Below are 11,628 nucleotides of genomic sequence, written 5' to 3'. Positions count from 1 at the left end.
TCATTTTGATCTCACAATATAGGTTTTCAAAGGCTTCATCTTCACTGACAGATTGGAGGATCGACCAGGAGCAGCGTTCCATGGGCAGCCGTAATGACGAGAGCTTCTAATGCAGTGGAATATTGATCTGTCAAAGTTGAGATCGATAATCTCTCGTCAGTGAAGGGAGCAAGCAACCACTGAAGATGAAGGAGGCTAGACAAAAACTGAAGGCAGAGTTTGGAAGCTGTTAGTTTTGACGCCAAAAACCATGCGTCGAGTTAGGATTGCGATGCAGAAATCTCACTCAAACAATGAAAGAGCAGACTCTCCTATAACCTTAGCCGTACAGCATGAAACCCAGTCTTCCTAGAACTTCGTAAAGGTTAAAAATACCCCTGAACCTAAATTTACATGAGCCGTTTCCATAGGATCACAGAGCGCTTGTTATCTCAGTGACTAAGGCGCGTTTCCCAAAACCACAGCACCGGCCTGCTCCACTTTCTGACCGTTTTACAGGAAAATGCATCACAGAAGAGTGTTCCTACAGACGGTGAATCAGCTTTTTGCGCGAGCATGAAGTCTGACTGTCCCAGGAACTATTCACTCCAAGACTTTTGTTTTCGCAACGACCTAAAGGAACTGGGCTGGAGCTTTTGCTATACGTTACTAGCACTATTTCAACAAAAATGGAAGACGTTTTAGAGGTTTGATGGACTCAACTCTGTGCTGAGAATTCGGTCAGTCGCCTGGAATGATTTGTTTGGACATTTTTATAAAAGAAAATGGAGCAGTGTTTCTTGAAAGGATGAACTGCAGTGACTTTCAATGTCATAAAAAAGCTGCTTGTGAAAATAAACGTGGCTGTGTTTAAAATTGAGCGGAAGAACCATGTTGTAAAGATTTTTCCCGGAGGTGGAAGCTATTTCATTTGTCAGCCGTGAAGACAGAACTTGAATGAAGGTTTTGGTGACTTCTTTTTGTCTTTTGACCTGACAAAGATGGCCGACCAGAAGAAGAAGTGACGCTGATTGGAAAGTAGTCTGGTTTTGATATTGTTATAAATGTAACCATCTGGATCACGTGAAGATGCATTCCCAGATCATAGACTCACCAAACTGAGTAAACCCCTGTCCTGACCTTACAAAGATGGCCGACCGATTGCCGCTACGGTGGCCCGGACAGCACAAACTGTTGCACTGACGGCTGAGAATATCGCAGGGAAACAAAGAGGTTGAGATCGGTTGGGAGCGTTCGCGACGATGCAGGACCGGGCGGCGCGACCATGAAGCTGCGCTGCGATTGGACCGTCGTGGTGCTGCTGTCGTTGGCGACCGCCTCCTGCCTGGTCGCCGTGGTGACGGGGGGCCGCAACTCAGGCCGGCGGAAACACAAGGAGGTGTTTCTCGGGGAGAACAGCAAGTTCAAGTTCGGAGGGTGAGTGCGGCCTAAACGTCATCTACAGAGTTTGCAGTAAACGGAAGGGTCAGAGGTTCGATTCCTGCTCCGAAGTGTAGCAACGTATGCAGACAGTTAGCCAGCTGGGTCGTACGGGAAACTTTTCAGCATCTGATTTTGGTCCATTCTTTTTATTTACATTTTATGAAACAACAAAAATAACAGGAAGAGTGCCTTGGTTTTCCCCGACTCTGAATTATGCCACGCAGTCATTTTCCCGACATTTCTTCCCACGGCGGAAACAACCTTATCAACGTTTCACTGTAAGATAAGTCGTATCAGCGCTAACGATAATGAAACTGACTGGTTGTGAGGTGAGGTGTGATTGGCTGTCGCTGCACAGGTGACGGGACTCTGCCCTGTGTCTAAATAAAACTTTGCGCCACAATCAGAGGCGGGTAGAGCACAAAATATACAGCATAACATTACTTAAGTACCAGTAAAAAGTATTCATTGGTAGAGAGTGCAAATCTGTTTTAAGAAATGTTAGGAACAATAACATAGGCAAGGCAAGTTCAAGGCAATTCAAAGTGCTTCACAGTTGCATAAATATAAGAAAACAAATACAATCAATAAAAACATCAACATAGAATTAATCAATTACAGTAAGAGGCTAACAAGAGTGTAGATAAAATACTTTCAGTTATATGCATTTTTAAGTCTTGTTTAGATTAGCTACACGGCAAATTATAGTGAGTGGAATAAGTCAAATTGAACCTTGATCGGAGTGACTAATTTCAAGGAGAGAAAAAAAAAATACAACAAAGAATCTTATTTCAAGAAGTAAATTAAGATATTTTTATCTACATGTGAGTGCAATAGGATCTTTTTTCTTCATTTCTTAATTATGTCAGGATGACTTTTTGCAGTGTGTCAATTTGAAACTTTGCTGTATCAGGATCAGGGGTAGGAAACGTCAGGCCCGCGGGCCAAATCTGGCCCTCCAGCACAGAACCTCTGGCCCTCAAGATGATTTTGAGAAACATTATTATGCAAATAAGAGATCAAATGCCTTTTACAGTACTCTAAAAATGCAAGAAATAGTGTCAGTATTTTAAAAATGCCCTGGCAGAATATCCCACTTGGTCCTACAGTAAAACAGTGAATCTCTACTGGTGGGTCAGGATGCAAAAGTGGGTCGCAGAACCTTTTTCAGTGGGTCGCGAGTCTACGAAGCATTTTTTCAATATGTTCCATCTGAAACTGCATGGAATATCAGATTTAAAGGCATGTGCACTGCTTGTTCAATAAAAACTTGTGGGAAAACACAATATTTTGTACAATATATGACAAATTAAGGTTTTATTTGGGTTATTTGGGCCTGTCATCCAAGGATAGCGTTGGGTCCCGACTTGGGAACCACTGATGTAAAGTTCTTTACTTTAGGCTACAATGTTGAGGGTCGGCCCTTGGTGTTTTGGTGATGATGAAAATTGGCCCTCCTCAACGCAAACTTGCCGACCCCTGCTGTAGATTATATAAACATGAGGAAAACATATTAGAAGTTTTCTGTCATTTAATAATAATGGCTTGCACTTGTATTGCGCTTTACAAGCCTGTATTACCAAGTTTCTCAAAGCGCTACACTGTCATCATTACGTGGTGATAAACTACTGTTGTAGCCACAGTTGCCCTGGGGTAGACTGACGGAAGCGAGGCAACCAGTCCAACCAACACAGACACGGGGGGGGAGAACATGCAAATTCCACACAGAAAGGCCGCCTCCGGTGGGGAATCGAACCCATGACCTTTTAGGTGTGAAGCACGAGCGCAAACCACTGTGTACCATACCTCCCTTTTTAACGTTTTCTTAAAAAGTAAGGGATTTTATGCATAACAATTGCCTTTATTTTCAGAAATCTAAGTAATGGGTTTGATGTGTGGGAGAGATTTTGGAGCTTGTTTTTGAATAAACTAGTTATTAGTGAAAAATTCAAAAGCTTCAAAGCTCAACAAATAAGGTATAAATTAGATTTTCAAAAATTAAAAAAAACTTCCAAATGTTGGAGGGTCGGACTCTGTAAAGTGCGGAATGGGTGGAATGAGAATGGCCCTAAAGTTTAGTCACTTTGCGCCCTAAGGCACAAAGGAAATGACCATATTTGGATTATGTCAGTATTTGTGAATGAATAAGCGTTTGAAACTGTTGTACACTGCAAAAAGTAATGAACTAGATCAGTATAAACATCTCAATTGGAGCATAATAATCCAATTTTTTGTTGTTTTGACTAATTAAGAAGTTCTTGGGCATTTCGTCTTTATTTCAGGTAATTTTCTTTGCCAATGGGGTAAGAAAATTGTTCTTTCTCATTGGCAATTTTACTTTCTTATTTCAAGCGAGATTTACCCTAGAACTGGTCTGAAATGTCCTCAAACAAGCAAAGTAAACTTGGTCCGATCAGGAAAAGTGTCTAAATGTGTGAAAACCGCTCAAAACAAGATACATTTCCTCAATTCCAGTCATTTAGGCCAATGCTTGATATTTACTTTTTGCAGTGTAGCTTCTCAGTGGAAACCTGCAGCTCAAGAACAAACATATTTCTTCTTTACTTTTGCAGTGTATCATTTGCTCAGTGACATTTGTGCAAAACCAGCAGAAAAATATCCTCCTCTTTTCCAAAATGAGCTCCGTTTCGCTCCCCCCTCCCTCCCCCCTCTGACCTCATCACTGTCTCACGCTTCGGGCGCAAATATTAAAATGACTCGTCGACATTTGGACAGATTACGGCGGAACAATCACTTTTCAACTCGACGAGATCAGACTGCCCCAAATCTGGTCGCACCTCCGCGTTTACATCCCGGAGTGGCAGGTGTTCGGACTAAAGCGGTTTCACAAACCATTCGTGCCAAAGGAAATTAGGGCGAGACGTTTGTGATACATTTGAGAGGATGAGTCCCTGACTGCCCCCAGCTCACACTGCCCAGGACCTGAGGCCGTGTGCGTAACTCCACTCACTACACAAAAACCTCATTAACCCAGGATCAGGTCGCTACGTCAAACCCGGCCATGAATCACTTTCTATCCTGCAAATGCAAACAGTAATCTAGAAATAAGTACTTGATTTGAGCAGGTAGGTAAAAGAATGAGCCAACAGAAGCAGTGTGGCAGATTGTTACTTGGCAAGTCCAGATTACTCAAATTATGGTCGAATGTTCTTTATTTCAATCATTTTAACTCATCAGTATATTGTAGGGCCTTAAGGGTGTTTGGTTTATGACTTTTGGACACATCCTCAAACCCTAACCCTCTTTTTATAAACTTTCACAATATATTTACTAGACCTCGGGTGTCTAACATACGACCCGCGGGCCTGATCTGGCCCACGAGATAATTTAATCCGGCCCATGCCCTGTAGAGCATAAATTCCAGAGTATGTCCCTAGTGGCTCATTCTAGCCACTAGGGGGCATTAAATTAAAAAAGGAGGAAAGAGTTCCACACGTGTGCAGCAGAGGGCACTGACATAATAAGAGCTCAGGATATGAACAACACATTACACGCTACAAAAAGTAAATATCAAGCATTGGCTTAAATGACTTGAATTGAGGAAATGTTTCTTGTTTTGAGCGGTTTTCACTCATTTAGACACTTTTCCTGATCGGACCAAGTTTACTTTGCTTGTTTGAGGACATTTCATACCAGTTCTAGGGTAAATCTCGCTTGAAATAAGAAAGTAAAATTGCCAATGAGATAAGAACAATTTTCTTACCCCGTTGGCAAAGAAAATGACCTGAAATAAAGATGAAATGTATCAAAACGAGTCAGAAACATCTCAGAACAAGTGAAATAATCTAGGATAAATGCCCAACAACTTCTTAACTAGTCAAAACAACTAAAATTTGGATTATTGTGCTCAAATTGAGATGTTTATACTAATGTAGTTAATTACTTTTTGCAGTGTATAGCCACGAGGTAAATGGACAGTCTGCCCCAGGACTGCTGTGGCTTCAATAACAGCTTATTGTTCTATATTATACGTGGCCCACAACCCGCCACGGGAGCTGAATTTTGGCTCCCGACCCAAATTGAGTTTGACACCCCTGTACTAGACGATATGGCAAAAAAATTAAAACATATTCCACTCCCCCCCCCCCCCCCCCCCCAAGATAACTTTTACACAAACCTCAGCCAAAAAAAGCTTTCCTCCAGTTTCATTTCTCCTCGTGTCTGCGTATAAGTTTCCACTTGTTTCTCCCACCACTAAAAACATGTACAATAGGCCAGAATGAGTGTAGTGAGTGAGTGGTTGGTGGTGGTTGGAGGGGCCGATGGCACAGACTGGCAGCCACCTCATCAGTCTACCCCAGGGGGCAGATGTGGCTAAGTAACTGACCACCCCAGAGTCTGGAGTGAATGAGTTTAGTGCTTAGAGAAACTTGGCAATACAGGTTTGACTGTGTTTACTGGTATAAGTATCATCAGACATAATGTATCGGTCCATAAGTATCGTCAACCATATTGTATCGCTCCATAAGTATCGTCAACCATATTGTATCGGCCCATATTGTAACGGCCCATAAGTATCGTCAACCATATTGTATCGGCCCATAAGTATCGTCAACCATATTGTATCGGCCCATATTGTATCGGCCCATATTGTATCGGCCCATATTGTATCGGCCCATAAGTATCGTCAAACGTATTGTATCGGCCCATATTGTATCGGCCCATATTGTATCGGTCCATAAGTGTCGTCAACCATATTGTATCGACCCATAAGTATCGTCAACCATATTGTATCGACCCATAAGTATCGTCAACCATATTGTATCGGCCCATAAGTATTGTCAACCATATTGTATCGGCCCATAAGTATCGTCAACCATATTGTATCGACCCATAAGTATCGTCAACCATATTGTATCGGTCCATAAGTATCGTCAACCATATTGTTTCGGTCCATAAGCATCGTCAACCATATTGTATCGGCCCATAAGTATCGTCAACCGTATTGTATCGGCCCATAAGTATCGTCAACCATATTGTTTCGGTCCATAAGCATCGTCAACCATATTGTATCGGCCCATAAGTATCGTCAACCATATTGTATCGGCCCATAAGCATCGTCAGCCATATTGTATCGGTCCATAAGTATCGTCAGCCATATTGTTTCGGTCCATAAGTATCGTCAACCATATTGTATCGGTCCATAAGAATCGTCAACCATATTGTTTCGGTCCATAAGTATCGTCAACCATATTGTATCGGCCCATAAGTATCGTCAACCATTTTGTATCGGCCCATAAGTATCGTCAACCATATTGTATCGGTCCATAAGAATCGTCAACCATATTGTTTCGGTCCATAAGTATCGTCAACCATATTGTATCGGCCCATAAGCATCGTCAACCATATTGTATCGGCCCATAAGTATCGTCAACCATATTGTATCGGCCCATAAGCATCGTCAGCCATATTGTTTCGGTCCATAAGTATCGTCAACCATATTGTATCGGTCCATAAGAATCGTCAACCATATTGTTTCGGTCCATAAGTATCGTCAACCATATTGTATCGGCCCATAAGTATCGTCAACCATTTTGTATCGGCCCATAAGTATCGTCAAACTTATTGAATTGGCCCATAAGTATCGTCAACCATATTGTATCGGTCCATAAGTATTGTCAACCATATTGTATCGACCCATATTGTATCGACCCATAAGTATCGTCAACCATATTGTATCGGCCCATAAGTATCGTCAACCATATTGTTTCGGTCCATAAGTATCGTCAACCATATTGTATCGGCCCATAAGTATCGTCAACCATTTTGTATCGGCCCATAAGTATCGTCAAACTTATTGAATTGGCCCATAAGTATCGTCAACCATATTGTATCGACCCATAAGTATCGTCAACCATATTGTATCGGTCCATAAGTATCGTCAACCATATTGTATCGACCCATAAGCATCGTCAAACATATTGTATCGGCCCATAAGTATTGTCAACCATATTGTATCGGTCCATAAGTATCGTCAACCATATTGTATCGACCCATAAGTATCGTCAACCATATTGTATCGGCCCATAAGTATCGTCAACCATATTGTATCGACCCATAAGTATCGTCAACCATATTGTATCGACCCATACGTATCGTCAACCATATTGTATCGGTCCATAAGTATCATCAAACTTATTGTATCGGTCCATAAGTATCGTCAACCATATTGTATTGGCCCATAAGTATCGTCAGACGTATGAGCGTGTGAGCCCATATCTTACAACAATACCTTTATGGGATGGAAACACACGTCGTAAATGTGTCTCGTTTAATCACCACAAAGGCCGGCGTTTTCTGTTCGCTTCATTCCGAGGTGGAAAATGTCTCAAAAGTTCAAAACAATAAAAATACTTCAGCGAATATTTATTACTCCCTCGTAATTGCAGCAGTTTCTCCGAGGTCGAGGAGGATAAGACACAGTTTACGGCGCAGATAACAACAGGAATAACATTAGGTAATCAGGGTAAAGCCACACTGCGTCACATTTCACCCAATATAGAGAAAAATATAGGCATCTGCACAGCGCCACCTACTGGTCATAGAGCATTGTTATTGTTTCTGACCAGCTAATAGAGCAGAAGTTACAAATCTCACTTTAGTGCAGGGGTAGGCAAGTTTTCTTAACGGAGGGCCAATTTTTTTCATTGTAAAAAGACCGAGGGCCGGAGCCACCAATTTTAGGCCAAAGTAAAGCACTACACTGGAAAAATGGCCATCTTAAATTAGATAAATGACTTAAAATTGCTTGAATAAAGGTTCTTTATGTTGAATTTGAGTCTGTTTGGACTAATCTAAGATAAAGATACAAATGCTGATGCCAATGGAGCAAGTATATAACCTATAATAACTTTTACTTTTAAAAAGATTTGTTTTTCACTTGAAATGATACAATATAATCTGAGTTAAGAGAATAATGACTTGCTCCATTGGTGATAAGATGTTTTATCTGATCTAAGACCAGACCAAATCTACTCATACTTTAGTTTGAATCTCTTAATTCAAGTAGGTTTCTGTCATTTCTTCCTTAAAATTATTATTATTCCAGTGCACTTTCTACAAATGCTGGAGTTGTACATGATGCCCAGAGGTTCTGTGCTGGAGGGCCGGATCTGGCCCAAATTAGCGTAAATGCGACACTTCCACAAAGACGTTTTTTAACCTCTTACCCCCTGTCACGCTGTCGCTGCGTTTTCGTCACATTTTTGTTGTTTTTTCATTACTTTTTTTGTGGGGTTTTTGCTGTGTTTTTGTCAAATTATTTTGTCACTTTTTGTGGATTTTTCATTGCTTTTTTCTTTGCTTTTTGTCTTGTTTTCGCCATATTTTTTGTCACTTTTTAGTTGCTTTTCCAGCACATTTTTGTTCTGTTTTCATCCTCGTTTTCGTCACTATTTTGATGCTTGTCTTCTAAGCTTTTAGATGTGGGTAAAGTTGGTTAAGGCGGGGGGTAAGAGGTTATGGATAAAATTGAGAAGACCGGTGGCCCCAGAGCCAGTGGCCCTTCTGTGCTCTTCCAGAATGGACATAGGGCCAGTCCGCCCCTGGTTGTAAAGTTGACAGTGTTTTGTTCTTTGCAAACGAGTGGAAAAGCTGCTTTTATTTTTAGAAACTGTGAATGTTTACCAGCTCAAATATTACAAAGCATTTTAAACACAAAAACTAAATATCTGTTTTCTTTCATTCAGTCCATAACTGTGAGTAATTATTCAATCTCAATATTCTTATTATGGGATAAGGTTGTTCAAACTTGAATGGTTGTTAAAATGCCTAATGTGAAATCAAAAACAACAGTTTGACACTTGGATTTTTGTGACAGTGATTTTCTTTACAGTCCATTCATATATTGCGCGTTCAAAAACAGGTCTTATTTTTGAGATTTTGTGGTCTTAAAAAGGTCTTAAAAAGTCTTAAATGTGACTTGTCCAACTCTGCAGATACCGTGGCGTATCGTCCCAGGCTAATTGAAACCTGCCTCTACTTCTCAATAATTTGCCATTGAAAATATCGTCAATTTTTACTTTTACTTGCAAAAGGCCTTATTTGTTTTATATCTGAAAACATAAAACGAATGGAAAACTTAGCAATACATTTATTTGTTATATTTATGTCAGTATAAAAACGCCTTGTCCCCTCTGTAGCCCCGCCCTGTTCTCTCCTGCCCATGAGCACCTATTGTTTCCTCTCTGTTTATCATCAATATTTCAAATGTACTTCGTTGTATTTGAGCGCAGACCTTGTGTTTTCGGACATGTTTATCACAGCCATTGTGCGGTGAACTCTCGGTGTTTACAGCTGGACGTGTGCCACAGAAGCTCCGTTTGAAACGCCTTTGTTCACACGGGAATTTATTGTCGCTTCAAACGCGGCTCTCGACTTCAAAAACGTGACGAGTGTCTTTTCCTGAAAACTCCCCGATCGGGCCATAAATAAATGAGTTAATTGTTTAAAGCAGGAGTTCATCAGAAAGCTGCTTTGGAGAAAGTCCAGTTTTTCATCATCCGCACAGAAAAGTGACATGTTTGAGGTTCAAGTGCAGGAACTCGAGCTTCTGTGCAGTTCTGGCTTTTGTTTAAAGGGGCTCGATGCAAGTTTGCCATTTTTTGCTCACTACTGCCACCTCAGGTCTTACGCGTAACTGCAGGTTCCATATTAAGCTCGTGCATGACGGCACTTCGGACCCGAATTAACAACTTTCTGAGTGACAGTGCAGGGTTTTAGAGGCAGTTGTGGTGAACAGGTCTGAGCTCATTCTCGGGGGAGGAAAATACTTAATTTAACTTTTTTTTTTAACTCCATTTAGTCCCTTTAACCCCTTAACTCCCGCCTGAACCGAGCACATTTTCTCCAGTTTGGCTTTACCCCAGTCCAAAAGCTTCTGGAAAAAAGGTGTGAAAATAGCAACAAAACTGAGACGAAAACAATGATGGAAATGTGACAAAAAAGTTAGAAAACATTGACAAAAAGTGGCAAAATTGTCACAAGAAATTGACAAAAAATTGAAGAAAAAATTACAAAAATGTGACTAAAAAATTACAAAAAAATTACAAAAATGTGACAAAAATGTGGAAAAAATGTGATAAAAAATTGACAATAAAATGACAAAAATGTGATAAAAAATTTACAAAAATGTGATAAAAATGTGGGAAAAAAATACAAATATTTGATGAAAAAATTACAAAAATGTGACAAAAAAATAACAAAAATGCGCTAAAAATTGGATAAAAAATGTGACTAAAATTCAACAAAAATGTGACAAAAATGTGAAAAAATGACCAAAAAATGACAAAAATGTGACCACAAAAATTACAAAAATATGACAAAAAAGTGACAAAAATGTGACAAAAAATTTATGAAAAAATGGACGAAAAAATGACAAAAAAATGACAAAAAAGTTACAAAAATGATGGAAAAAAAATCTGATGACGTGAGGAAAAAGATCCTCTCGGTTCAGGCGGGAGTTAAGAGGTTAAATAAGCCTATTTTCTGTAGTTTGTTGTGTGTCCTATATTTCAGTGCACATCATAAAACGGTCATAAAACTCACACTGTAGCGATGTCCAGCTCTGGCTCAGTTTGACGGCCGGGGAGAACAGGTACTTTGAGTCTAGACTTGAGCCTGTCAAGTGTAAACAAAAGCAATCAACCAAACCTTAAATGTGACAGGACAGCTGACGACAGGGACACGCCTCTCTGTTTGTGCTAATGAAGTAATTAGATCTTTCCAGGACGTCCCAGGCTGAGTAGTGTCTGTCTTTGTACAGCAGTGAGAGCATGTGCTGCAGACCGTCCCTTTAACCCTGACTGGAGGTAATTACAAACTGCCCTGTGATCATTTCTGAAAGACACAACATCATCCCCTTTTGTCCCGCTCCTCTCGGCTTCCACACAACTATAATCTCTGTAATGACACGGAAATTACACGCTTTCACCTACGGAAGCCCAGAGCGGCCAGAGACGAGGCACATACTAAACATACTCCACATTTTTCACATGGATCACGTTTATTTCAGCTCTATGGGAACAGCAGGAGAAAGTGGTTCAGTGATTTCAGAGGTTTTATGCTTCATGCAAACTGGATGTATGGTTTTATTTTGTGACTTTTTTTTTCTTCTATAGGCAGAGTCTCAGGCACAGTTTTTTAACCTCTTAACTCCCGCCTGAACCGAGAGGATCTTTTTCCTCA

Source organism: Gobius niger, assembly GCF_951799975.1.
Source record: "Gobius niger genome assembly, chromosome: 18".
Lineage (NCBI taxonomy): Eukaryota > Metazoa > Chordata > Actinopteri > Gobiiformes > Gobiidae > Gobius > Gobius niger.
The sequence above is the reverse complement of the archived record's forward strand: the minus strand, read 5'-3'. Positions refer to the sequence as shown.